Source organism: Xyrauchen texanus, chromosome 11 (genome assembly GCF_025860055.1).
Source record: "Xyrauchen texanus isolate HMW12.3.18 chromosome 11, RBS_HiC_50CHRs, whole genome shotgun sequence".
In the NCBI taxonomy this organism is placed as follows: domain Eukaryota; kingdom Metazoa; phylum Chordata; class Actinopteri; order Cypriniformes; family Catostomidae; genus Xyrauchen; species Xyrauchen texanus.
Window position 1 is genome coordinate 6697040 of NC_068286.1, and position 14802 is coordinate 6711841.

Sequence of the window (14802 nt, forward strand, 5' to 3'; positions counted from 1 at the left end):
TCATTTAATCTACACTAAATGAGTGGTTTCATGCATGTTTGCACACAAAATTAGCCCCAACAACTTTATGAACAATAACAATACATATGTTTTGTTTGGGGATTTTTTTTTAAATGATAATTTTTATTTTTTTTTATTTTACAACAAATCACTCAAACTCTGGGCCAGATACGTATGTGTATATTTAACTACACACCGTTGTCGATTGAGGTGTGGCGCAGGAAACACTAGTGTGTGTTACTTACTCTGAGACACTCGTACTAGCTCGCCTACGTTCCAGACCCCTGAAGTCACAAAGCAGTCCTGAAAACTCAGATGTCCTGTAGAGAATGAAAACATATTCTTCACTCAGCTGGAATCTGGACTCTGTGCATAAAGCATATTTAGAGAGGCCAGTACCACAGCACAGCAGATCATGCATCAAGAACACCGTTTTGTCTCTATATAATGAAATATTGTACACATGTACACCTAATCTATTAAGACGACCCACGTAAACAGAAATTCAGTCAATGTTAAATACATTCTGTGTGATCTTTCCTCACCGTTTGGAGGCGGCTTGATGTCTGTAGTCTCCTTGTTGACTGGAATTGTCTGATTGTCCAGATTCTACATAAACAGAAAACAGAAATATGCATTTAAATGTCATCAAATCAATGATCAATGATGTTTAGAAAGGCACAATGTCAAAAATATGCACAAATGTGACCCGAGAGAAAACGAAACATGAGGAGTTCATATCTGGGTATATGGATGAAAGAGTGTGTGTGATTGTGTGTTATCAGCACAGTTTATAAAGATTAGGTTGGCGGGCTGTGTATCGGTGTGTGTGTGTTTGTGTAGGCGTTTATCTGTCGGCTGTAGGTGATAAGGGAACACACTGGCTCTTGCCAGAACTATTTGATAGTGTGTGTAGAGATTAGGACCAATACAGTCACACAAACAAAACAGCAGCAGTCTAAACACTAAAAACAGGAGAAAGACAGAGACAAAGTCCCTATTGTTTCTGTTTAGCGTGTTGTCTCCATCTCTGTCTCTCTCTGTGTCTCTCTTTTTCTTGAATCCTGGCAGCCATTTTAGTCTTTGGCAGCCATCTTAGTATTGGCGGAGCACACACATTCCTGCTAGCTGACGACACATATATACATACAGGATAAACACAGGCCCAAACCCATTAAATGTGTAGGTTATACTTCAAATAGCACACAGACATTTACATACAGCATCCCACTGATGTTTGAGCTGATTGATGCTAAGAGTGTGAGCAAACCCCTGCTAAAGAGACCAGCTTACACCAGTCTGAAGACCAGGATTTGCATTTTGGTCCAGGCTGGTTTATGCCATTTAGTGCTGGTTTGGTGGTGGTTTAGCTGGCTGACCAGCATAGCCATGGTTAGCTAAACCAATCTTAGCTAGTGAAATTGGCAAGGTGGTCTTGCGGGTGAAAAAGTTTGAGCTGGCCAGTTGTGGTTAACATCCAACATAGGCCACTGGTCTTTTTTTAGAAGGAAGACAGTAACAGAAATACAATAAGAGTGAGTGTGAGATTACAAGTCTGTAATCAAAGTGAGAATGAATGACAGTAAGTGTGAGAATGAGAGTAAGAGAGGGAGTTTCCAGTGTGATTTTTCTTTTTCTTTTTTACTGGTGAAATATATACATAAATGATGTTGAAAGCAGTTCAAGTTAATCTCAATTGACAGCATATGAGGCATAATGTTGATAACAACTAATTATTTGGACTCATCCCTCCTTTTCTTTAAAAAAAAAAAGAAAGAAGCATAAATCGAGGTTACAGTGAGGCACTTAGAATGCAAGTGAATGGAGAGATGCATCAAAATAAACTTTTGTGATATTAAACGTTATGCCACAAATGCTGTCGACTGAGCTAAAAGCAATTTCAGGTGCTTCTGGGGCATATGGCATCCTCTGCGGCGGTCATGGCCCTCGGGTTGATGCATATGAGACCTCTTCAGCACTGCCTTCAGACTCGAGTTCCCAGATGGTGTCGCATCACACCAATCTGACACCACTTGTTCAGCCCTTGGATGGACCTGGAATTTCTATTGGCAGGGGTCCCCCTAGAGCAGGTCTCCAGGCGAGTGGTCGTCATGACAGACGCCTCCAAGTCGGGCTGGGGCGCCGTTTGCAATGGGCATGAAGCCGCAGGTTCATAAACAGGCCCTCGTCTGCGCTGGCACATCAACTGCCTCATGTTTCTCGCGGTATTGCTGCGGCTCAAGATGCACTCACATCTCCGGCGAACTCAAACGCACTGCGGACGTGGCAGGTGACGCTCAGGGGAGAGTGGAGGCTCCACCCCCAAGTGGTCCGGCTGATTTGGAGTCGATTCGGTGTGGCACCAACTCACATTGCCCACAGTGGTGTTCCCTGACCAAGGCCCCCCTCGAAACGGACGCACTGGCACACAGCTGGCCCCGGGGTCTACGCAAATATGCGGTTCTCGGAACTCACACTCCTCGCAACAGCCCCTCCCTTGCAAATTCCCCTGAGGAAGGGCCTTCTTTTTCAGGGACGAGGCACAGGCGAACCAGCTGGTGCGGCCTGTTCCCATTGTGGGCACGTCTGACCACCCCTTTTATGCTTTCGGGGGGCGAGGGTCCATAAAACGTGCACGGGGCATTGGGAAGGTTACAATTGGGTCGGTGCACTTGTTACTTGGCACGCAGTGGCCTGCCTGCACCTGCAACACCGTTCCACTTAACATAGCTGGTTGTGGCATTTCGTATAGGGACCCCTAGTGTCAAGTGAGTGACAGATGGGGAACGTCTAGTTTACTGTTGTAACCCCCGTTCCCTGATGGAGGGAACGAGACATTGTGTCCCTCCTGCCACAGCACTGAACTACCTGCTGTGATCGCAGGGACCCTGTCTCGGCTCCTCAGCATAAATCTGAATGAGTGGTTGCACACCAGCTCCTTTTATACCTGTATGTCCAAGAGAGTGGCATGCAAATTCCACTCGCCAATTTTCATTGGCCTCAAACATCAGAGGTGTTTGGGGCTCCCAAGGGCGACCCCTAGTGTCACTACATCGACACATCTCATTCCCTCCATCAGGGAATGGGGGTTACAACAGTAACCTAGACAATTTTGTGCTTGTACTCCAGACACAGAGGGAAATAATATTTAACTAAACCTAAATCGGAGAACTGTTATAAGAGACTATTTTGCTTTTTCTACATGTGCATTCTTTGTCATCGGTAGAGCCTTAATACAGATGAGAGCAGTTGGTCCTCTCTCTCGATGAGACTCATCCCCATTTACTTTCATTATATCTAAAAGAAAAGCCAGGATATTTAAAAAAAATGTTTCACAGAAGTAATGGTGGTGAGTAAATGATGACAACATTTTAATCTTTCCCTTTAAGTCCACACAAAGGCCCCCCCTCCCCCCTACGCTGTTTATCAGCATGCAGTTGGTTTTCGCTTAAGAGGTTTAGCATTATGTTGCTAAACATTCTGACCTTTTTTTAATCCATAATGCTCTTAAAGTGTTCCAAAGCACCTAATCCCCTCCGCCGCTCTCCACACTCATTTATCAGCCAATACTCATCATTCTCCCGTCTTTCTCACAGCTCTAATTATTTATTTCTCATCCTCAGCTCAGTGTCATGACAAGAAATATCTCATAGCTTGAGGACATCTGTATGTACAGTGTTGGGCTATTGGATTGGATTATGGCTGTGCTAGAGTTATAGTCACTTAGACAAACATCTGTCTACACTTACATATGAAGAGTTTAGGGAGCAGCTCACGGTGCATTCATCAGGGGACTTTAATTTCGGAGAGGTTACAATGCTTATTTCATTACAGGCAAGCTGTTTTTCAGTGTACATTTTTGAACGTATGCATGTGTGTGAGTGTACGTTTGTGTATGAAGGAGCAGGTGTGTGTGAGTGGTTTCAGCACAGCCTGTCACCCATCTGTGTGCCCGTCTGCAGCCAGAGTCTGCCAACACACAATACACACATGTGCACACAGAGAGAACCGAGAGACAGAGAGAGAGACAGACAGGCAGATAGACAAGAGAAAATGCATCTTTCACACATAAATCCAATCCTCCATCTCTGTGCTGACATAAATGGACATAAGACATATACCGGTGCATTAAACCCTGCTAGAGATCAGATGTGATTTGGGCATTTAACAAGCTTTATATTACATGGGCACAACAGGTTTCAAAGTACCCGAAGGCCCTCTTCCATAAAGAGAGAAAGAGAGAGAGAGAGAGAGATGGATATATAAAAAGACAGAGCAATTGAGAAGTCTGAATAATCAAACTATATATCAATAATGAAATAAATGCTGATATAATAAACAACATTGATAGATTTAATTACATTGAATACAGATGGATCGGTTTTCAACAGGTCTATAAGTAGTTTCTATATTATTCTTTTTTATTTCCCCAGTAGTCCTATATTTAGGATACATGTAGAATATATTCTATACTATTCCATTTTATTCTATTGGTTCTTAAGAGGCCAATAAGTAGATTTTGTTTGCATATATGTAGTTATTCTTTTCCATTCTATTTGTTTATAGCAGTCTTATGTAGTTCCTATAATCTATTCTATATATAGATTATAGATTTTCAGCAGGCCTATATGTGGTTTCTATTCTATTAGATTCTATTACCTTTTAGCAGGCTTACATGAAGTTTCTATTATATTCTATTAGTTTTCAGGAGGCCTATATGCGGTTTCTTTTCTATTTCATTAGATTTCAGCAGGCCTATATGTAGTTTATTTTATTTTCTATTCTATTATATTCTAATCTTTTCTATTCATGTCTATTGAACTCCATTACATTTCAGAAGGCCTATATGTAGTTTCCTTTCTATTCTTTTCTATTCTATTCTATTCTATTCATGTCTATTGTACTCCATTAGATTTCAGCAGGCTTATATGTAGTTTCCTTTCTATTCTTTTCTATTCTATTCATGTCTATTGTACTCCATTAGATTTCAGAAGGCTTATATGTAGTTTATTTTCTATTCTATTCTATTCATGTCTATTGTACTCCATTAGATTTCAGCAGGCTTATATGTAGTTTATTTTCTATTCTATTCTATTCATGTCTATTGTACTCCATTAGATTTCAGAAGGCCTATATGTAGTTTATTTTCTATTCTATTCTATTCATGTCTATTGTACTCTATTAGATTTCAGAAGACCTATATGTAGTTTATTTTCTATTCATTTCTATTCTATTCATGTCTATTGTACTCCATTAGATTTCAGCAGGCCTATATGTAGTTTATGTTCTATTCTATTCTATTCATGTCTATTGTACTCCATGAGATTTCAGCAGGCCTTTATGTGGTTTTATAAAAAAATTAAAACAATTCTATCAGACTCACAGGGAAGTCTGATAACCTGTCAAACCGTGAACATGTCTGGGTTATATTTCACACACTCAAAGGTAAACGTTACCAGACTAGCTAATAAAGATTATTTATTGACAAAATATGATATACTAATGTCTTTATTTCTTCTCAATAAAAGATGAAATGTTATCTGGACATGATTCACTCATTGTAGCTATGTAATGTCTATTCAGGTTTTCACCAGAAGGGGGCTGCTCGAGGCAGGGAGGGAAGTCAGGCATGAAAAGGCAGGAGTGAAAGAGTCCCAGAGCTCTGGAGGAAGCAGGTGATGTGATTTGGACCTGTTTGGGGCAATCACGGGTGTATTATTTCACACCCACAAACATCACCTTTCAGTGTGGATAAATATAAACATGAACGTTTGTATTCATGCTATAGAATAATCACTGTGTGGGGAGTGACATCCATAACGATCAAACCACAAAGCCAATTTGATGATGTCATAAACACTCTATAAATGTGATAAAAACACAGTATGAAACTTACTGGACTTACTATCTAATATTTTATCTGCCAAGATACAGCAGGATGCATGTGTGTGTGTCCTCAGAATATCCCATGACCCAGACAGGATGTGACTGTTAAACAGGCTTCACAATAGATCAGTGTGCTTAACGCTGCCCAGGATACAAGGTATAAAAATCAAACACACACACACACACACACACACACACACACACACACACCCTTTGCATACGTTAACTTTTAATATAACATATGGAGCCTGTTCCCCAACTTTTTCTAGTACATGTTGACATTGCAAATTTGCACATAAAAGCATATTTATTATTCATATTTATTGTGCTAAAAACATAGAGCACATGAGCCGCCCCATAGCAACCACACACACCACCCCTAGCATCGTGGTGGGGAGTTTTACATGGGCAATCACCACTTACATTTTCTTCTAGTCTGTGTTTGACAATGTTTGGTTAGTGCTACAGACAGCCACCAAACTGATCATGTGACTTAAAAATGCTACTTTGTGCCATAGAAAGAGAAAGAAAGTGATACAAAAGCGAGAGAGAAAGAGAAAGAGAAGGCGAGAGAGAGCCTGAAGGAGGTCTGGGAACAGGAGGTTCTGCCAAAAAATCTGGGAGAGAGAATAAGGTGGGGGAAGGCAGACGGATCCGTTGCCAAGGGAAGAGAAGAGAGGAGTACAGAACATACATCTAGACAAAGAAGAGAGTGAATAGACAACTAATAGAGGAGGAGAACAAACAGAACTACACACAGAATACATGGACACACACACACTTTGACCCTCAGTCACGGAGCCAGTGAACCTAACATGCTAGTATGTGGTGCGCTGTGGCCCTTTTATCCAATCCCAGAGCTAAGCAAATACAGGGGCCAATGAAAGAGGGGGTGCTCATCTACAACCAACCTCCAGAACTGCCATTCATGCTGTTTATCTTGTGCAAGATGAAAAACAGCCAAATTGACATAAGACGGGTGATTCCCACAAAACCTGTCGAGAAAATGTCCTGGTCCTGTTTTACATCCAAATCAAAATATACAAATAAAAAATTACATTTTGCATTAAGAAAGTGAAGCCTATTTTTAGTACCTTTTCCCTTTTTTACAGCGTGACATTTTCATGACATTTACGTACATTTTGCCCCCCGATTCTCCATAACGTGAATACAATTCTAATCTCATTACCACAATGTGACAAAATGATATATTATATAAATGTTTAAGCATTTATTTACACATCATATTAATACTCCCTTTGATTTTTGCTCAATTAAAAAAAATTATACAAAATTGCGGTAAGAATGTAAGAAAAAGAACTGTGTTGCGGTAATGAGATCATTATTGAAAATAACAGGAAGAGAAAAAGTAAAATGTCCTGCCGCCTTACAGTCAGTGTCAGAATTGAACAATATTTGCCCCTGAACTTGATTTTCAGATGTATTTTTGACATTCATGAAGGCATATTTTTTTAATACATAAATTTAAAGGAATATTCCGGGTTTAATACAAGTTAAGCTCAATTGACAGCATTTGTAGATTAAGACATTTGAAACACAATAAAATTTCGACTCGTTCCTCCTTTTCTTTATAAAAAGGCAAAAACTGAGGTTATAGTGAGGCTCTTGGAAGTGAATAGGGTACCATTTTTAAAGGTTTAAAAGTCAGAAATGTGAAGCTTATAATTTTATAAAAGCACTTACAATAATATTAATGTTAAAACTTGTGTTTTATTTGAGCTGTAAAGTTGTTTTACATTTTTTTGTCATTTTAGGGTTTTAGAGTTTACAGCATTCCATCGTCATGGTAACGAAAATGACCAATTGGCAATAACTTTAAACAGAAAACATTAGTAAGTGATTTTATCACATTAAAATCATGTTTACCTGCATATTGGTCATGTTTTGTAGCTATACTTTTAAAACTGTGAGTATTTGAACGTTCAAAAATTGGCCCCCATTCACTTCCATTGTAAGTGGCTCACTGTCACTTTGATTTATTTATTTATTTTTATTTTTTTAAGGAAAAGTCCAAATCAATTTCTGTGGTAATCAATATTATGCCTTAGATGCTGTCAATTGAGCTTAACTTGTATTGAACCCGGAATATTCCTTTAATATTCCTTTAATCAGTTTATTAACAAATTCTCAAGATTAAAGAAATATTCCCGGGTTTTATATTTTATTCCATTATGTGTATAATTAGGAATATAATAGATTATTAAGAACTTTAGCGGATGTAAAAATAATAATTATGAGGGCATTTTATTTATTTATTTATTTATTTTTCCCACATTTTGAATTTCAGGGGCATTTTTGGTGCCATTTTTGCCCCACTAAATTTCAGACCATGGTTATTGGAATGAGAACTGGGGGTTAAAAATGTGCTTAAGTGTCCTGAATATAACATCACAATGCACTTAATGGTCCTAAACATAGGCTTAATTTTCTTCATGCAAAATATAATTTAATAACAATTATGACCAGGACATTTTCTTGACAGGTTTTATGACAATCACCTAATTTAAAACACACCAGAACTGTCATTCACACGAACACTTTTCATTGACTTCTGATGTTCTTAAACAGATCTAATGATATTTTCTTTCCCCTAAGCCTAAACCTAACCCTCAAACATATCTTTAGCCCTTTTAGATTTTCATTAAGACCTTATTTTAACATATTTACGAAAACATTTTCCTCGTGGGTGAGTGATTTCAGGTTTTACTATCCTTATAGGGACCAAATGTCAAAAAGATCTTACCCTCCAACATGTGCACACACTCCTCCTTATGCATAATTGGCCTTTGTCTTTTGTACACTGTAGCAAAATCTTACAGAGGCTGGATGATATCATGAGAGTTTGAGAGTTGTCTGTGTTATCTGGTGGAACTGGGGTCATCTGAGGTCACTGAAGGCTAGGACAGCTGTGCAAGTGACGCAACCTTTTCGCACACATTCACAATCATGATGGCTTCGTATGCATCAATCTCTACCCAGAAAATCCATGTTGTGTAAAACTAGAAATTGGGGCAACAAGCAAGTGTTTGTGTGTTTATGCCCTCATCTGTATGATCCTTCAGCACTATTGCACTAATAAACCTCAGTGCATGTTTAGAGATTGTGGCTCCAAGAAGCTTTTCCCCAGAATCCACAGTAACATCAGCAGACCAAGCCACCCAAAAACAAGCAAACACCCGAACGTCAACAGATCAACACAGCAATAAACATCTCAATGAGAGAGCGCAGACACAGGTCAGAGTCTAATGACCAGCTGTTCTCTGCTGAGCCTAGATCTGTGTGTGTGTGTGTGTGTGTGTGTGTGTGTGTGTGTGGACTGCTCTTATCTTATTAAAGGAGATAAAGAGCTTGACAAGATTGCCCCTGTCTAGTCTCCCGCTGTTCATCACGACACTACTGTACAAATTGCCAGCTAAGAGTTGCTTATCCAGGCCTTGCTGCTTGGAGACACCGCCTGACTTGAGAAAGCTGGTCTGGGGAACGTGGAATGGGACAGTCCCAGGCTTCATCAGAGGCCTATCAAGCCGTTCCAAGTGATAGAAACTTACTTTAAGTTGCATGCCACGAATCAAAGTAAACATACTCAATTCGATTTTAAACTAGCCCCTTTGATAATCCAAAAAGCGAATCACACGTCTGATCGCTTAGAAATGTAATAGCATTCCTCTTCTCAACATATCGCATGGTTTCATGTACTGTATGTTTGACTTGCATGTCCACAACTGAACGAGTTACGTGACAACCTTTAAACTAAACCTGAAACATGTTCTGCAATTCATTTGAATTCAGTCATGTGATGCATTTACTACTGAAACAGGATCTTCAATGAGAAAACGAAATGTAGGGCGGGACTTCTATTGGTAATTGATTGAATCATAAAAAGTGATCTCAACACCAGTAAAGGGACTTTGTAAGCACTGCAGATATAGCTTCATGGATGGACAAATTTACGAGTTTGCCAGGCAAGAAAGCGGGAGCTGTGCAAAGAAATTCATCGAAAATTGGTCACAATCAGAGGCAGCAAAGGGCTGATCTGAGAATGAGGGTCCGAGATGGAGAGAAAGAGAGAGAGCAATGAAGGTTTCTCTAGTGGAACTGCAAATGCATCTGTTTGGCAGAAACTCAGAAAAGTCTAGTGTTTCAGTGTACACACACACACACACACACACACACACACACACACACACACACACAGAGAGAGAGAACGAGAGCTCAGAGAGAGCTAGTGTTTCAGGCCTTGGCCTCAGGGAATGCTATTCCAGGCTAGTTTATGAAAAACAGCTTTATGTGGAAAAAAGGGGAAACGTTTGGTAAGAGGGGGAAGAGAGAGAGAGAAAGAGAGAGAGATGATTAAATCAGAGGGAGGTTGCAGTAAGAAACAAAGGCAACGTACACAGTGCAAAGTTTTGGGAATGACAACCAAATGCAAGACTGAATATCTCAAGTTATCGCTCTATTTGCACAGAAGAGAGGAGTCACTCCTGAACTTGCAGTGGTTGGCATAGTGATAACAAGTGAAAAGAACCGGTTCTTCGATACCCAGTCAGTACTAAAGATGTCACGATACCAGTGTTTCTAAATTACCGGTAGTACCGAGCACCCACATGCTCTCTGACTATCACACGACTGCTTCCAAATGCTCAAGACAAATTTGACATATTTTGGGGACATGTCCTAGTGTGATTGTTAAACGGCATAAGACTGCAATCTTAGGCCGAGTTCAGAACTGCACATTACAATACAACTATTTTTGCCATAGACACATGTGGCAGAAGTAGAAAGAGTGGAATGGGTAGTATGCCATTCCAAATTCGTCTACATGAGCTGCATGCTTAAGAGTAAATGTGTGAAGCAGACCACTCATAATAACTCCAGAATCATGTGCGCTGTGTGTTGTATTAGATGACAGAGCAGAGCACTTATCCACTGTGCAGCGCATGCAAACTATATATTTATATAATTAAATCACAGCGAACCCGGGCTTCCTGTCATGCCACAAGTTAAGGTAAACACACTTAAACAGATGCACAAATGTCTGATGGGAGATGCCGCTTGTCCGTGAGTCAGCATAATGTGTCCGATCCAAGAGTACTGAAATGCTCGGAAACATGACGCCAACTTCCAGTGTGATCATATTGGTTTTAGACAGTCTGATGCTCAGATGCTTGTTTTGTTTTCGCATTGGCACATGGAAATTAGTGCTGAAGAAACATCACCTGACACTCAAAAAGAAGCTTCATAACAAAAGCCAAAAGCCAAAAGCACAGTCACAGGTAATTTGGAGTTATTTTGGATTTGTTTGCAAATTAGACGGAACACGAACCTAGAATGAATTCATCGTGCAGTGTTGACGGCTTCATTTTAAACGAGAGCATTCGTGTAAATGTAATTGTCACTGGAATGAATTTGGTTGTAGAATGCAATTCTCATGTAAATGAACAAACTGTGTGTTCAGATCAGGATTGAGCACTCCGAAAAGGATTGACAACTGAATTTAGCTGCAGTGTGAACATGGCCAAAGGAGTCAAACCAGACATATTATTTCCTTTCATTCTTTTACCCAGAAGTGAGCAGGCACAGAACCAGGCAGGAAGTGAAGTTAATGGTTAAAGTGAGGAATAGAGGAGGAGACATCTGCTCTGTCCTTAACCAGGCCACAGATGCACCAACACTCTCCATCAGGCCAGTAGAGCACAGCTGGGAGGCAGGTGCTGTCGATCATCTGGCAAGAAGTGAATCACAACAGCCTCAAATGAACCGGCTCCATTCCCGCCCTCAGCAGTCCCCGGGGTGAGCGGAACAGAGCGCCTCTCAGGAACACCTACAAGCCCAGATATCATCCCATGTCAGCCATTTATCATTAAGCATTGCTTTCCAGAGCATGATGAATTCTAGGGTTCACGTTCAGATGTGTTCAGGGTTGCTCTGCAGTTGTGGTGTGCTACAGAACTAATCAAGTGTGGAAGAAAGTCTGGTTATTGTTTTACTGACACAATCCCTGTAATGGGAGTTTTCTGCATGCAAACGGGAGTTTCATTTGAAAGTTACTGGGCGACGTATCGTAGTCATGTCACTGAAGTTGAAGGTTCTCTTTAATATTACAAATACAAGGTCAGTAATTACTAATCACACTAGTCTCCTTGTAACATGTATACTGTGGCTATCTGTGTTGCTGTCTTTCCCCTAATCTGATTTCACTTATCTGGCAGTTTCTTTCTGAAAAGGACACTGATGGCCTCATAATCCCACTTTCTTGAAATGTTCCCTTTTTTCCGCTCAATTCCTCACTCTCTCGCTTATCACCCCTAATAAAAAGGGGGAATTGTGTGGGACACTTTCTGTATATTTCATACAAATTCCTGCACTCTACAAATGTCTTTAAGGATGCTACACCGGCACAAAACTACTAGTCATTGTGAAGGACAGGCGTGGAAAAGGATGAAGAGAAAGCAAGGGAAAACCTAGTGTCTTGGCCGCAGGGTATGTGTGTTTGCTGCCAGTGAGGTTAACGGCACCCAACTAAAACAGAAAACTAAATCACTAAGCAAATGTTTAGCTGTCTGAGCAAAATCTGGTGTTGTGAGCTGGGGTCGGACTGCCGCTCCTGGTAGCTATAAAGAAATCAAACCACATTCAGTATGCATCAGATCAAATAAAGGACTATAGCTGAATCTTGGCAGAATTAAAGAAATTGTTCAGCCTCTGGGTGTTCCAATGCCGTATGCTGGTATTTTCTTTCCTGTGGAACACCAATGGAGACATATTTGACAATGAACATTGTCAAAATCTCTTCTATATAACAACAGTTCATATTGACCACAGCTGTCAAACTCTAAAGATGACTAAAAATGAGAGGTCGACTGACAGTGGATTTTGCCAATACTGATAACTAAGATGGTGGGAAAGGACGATAACCTATTCCATCTTTTTTTTTTTTTTAATTGGAGAGAATAACATCTGGTGCATAATGTAGGACATATAACTTTAATCAAGTTCACAAAACCCACTTGGGACACTTAATTTGAAGTGATGCCTCCATTAGAATGCTCTATAATTTACATATTAACCAAATGTTTATAGCTGTAAATTCACCAGATCTAGGCTTTTGAGTAAATACTTTTCACAGATGAGGTTTAATGAGGCATAATGTTTATTTTTATTAAAAAGTTATTAAGTTAGTGACACGATGTGTGTGCTGACGGGGGACATTTCCATGTAGTTTTTCTATGCATGCCCTCGCTTCAATTTAAAACACTTGATTATTTTATCAAAATAACAAAATATGCATTGAAGTGAGGATAAAAGTATGGATGAACATTGTCAGGGATGAAAGATTTAGATATAGCAAATCCCCATGAGGCATCAGTGATTGTTTTTATTTCACCTCTAGAGGCCGCTGTTATAACGTAAGGTGCAAAAATAATAATAATACAAAAATATTAGAGCTGTCGATTTAACACGTTACTTCAGTGTGATTCATTTTATAAAAAATAACGCATTTAATACTCCCGGACCGTAAGAAGGAAGATTCCTGAGAAATGTAAGCTTGTAGTACCACCTGTTTACTCCAGAGGGCAGTAAGTGAAACTTCAGCTGTATGAGCAACACACAGTTTATACAGTGAAGAAAACAAACTTCAGCAGCAACAATACAAACATGTTACGTTCTTACGTTCAAAACACTTGATGGAGCGCAAATGCGAACTAAGGGATCTCAAGAGGTTTTCTAAGTATTAAACTATATTTACATTTATGCATTTGGCAGACGCTTTTATCCATTATTATACTTATTACAGGGACAATCCCCCTGGAGCAACCTGGAGTTAAGTGCCTTGCTCAAGGACACAATGGTGGCTGTGGGGCTTGAACCAGCGTCCTTCTGATCACCAGATTACCAGTTATGTGCTTAGACCACTCCACCACCACCACTCCAATATTTAACTTGACACAGTGACCTGACAAGCATGTCTGATGCAGGTGTACATTGACGGGTCCTTAAACAAGCCCTCATAATAAATCTCCAACTGATTGACAAATTCACTTGTGAAATGGATTGCTGTGTCAATGATTGACTTATGATCAATAATATGGTAGTAAACAATACATTGTATTCTAAAGACACTTTTTGTATTGTCAATGATGAACTCTTCTGCCACAAGAATGTAATGCTTTTTAATTATCTGAATATTTTATATATCTATATCTATATTTAAAGATAACTATGTATAATTATTTCATATATATATTTATTTATTATTTGATCCCCTTTTCACCTAATTTGGAATGCCCAATTCCCACTACTTAGTAGGTCCTCGTGGTGGCGCAGTTACTCACCTCAATTCAGGTGGCGGAGGACGAGTCTCAGTTGCCTCCGCTTCTGAGACAGTCAATCCCCACATCTCATCACGTGGCTTGTGTGCATGACACCAATTTGATTGCTTAGGAGACCTGGCTGGAGTCGCTCAGCACGCTCTGGATTTGAACTCGTGACTCCACGGGTGGTAGTCAGCGTCAACACTCGTTGAGCTATCCAGGCCCCCCCATTTTTATTCATTTACACAATCAACTATCATACCAAATCCCCAATCACATCTGAAAATCCTGCTACAAGATGATTAAGACTGAAATTGCATCAGTTTGGAAAGCTGAAATGCTGATGTATGTGTGATGTAAAGTCACAGTAGACGTAGGTTAGGGACTTTAAAGAACGTGCTTTGGCATGTGTTTTGCTGGCCTGCAAGAATTCATCATTTTCTCATTGCTTTGAGTGTGAGTAATTACATTCTACACATTAATTACACATATCAGCATCTCTACTGAATAAAAGGAGAGTAAGCCCTAGAACAAAATGACCCAGAGTTCAGGAATCTTGAAACATTCTCTGGTTCTCCAATCA

At 39.8% G+C, this 14802-nt stretch overlaps 1 pseudogene; it reads right to left on the reverse strand.

The window, feature by feature from the left end:
• Positions 1-14802, reverse strand: part of LOC127651584 (nuclear factor 1 X-type-like) — a 117507-nt pseudogene that overhangs the window by 27387 nt on the left and 75318 nt on the right.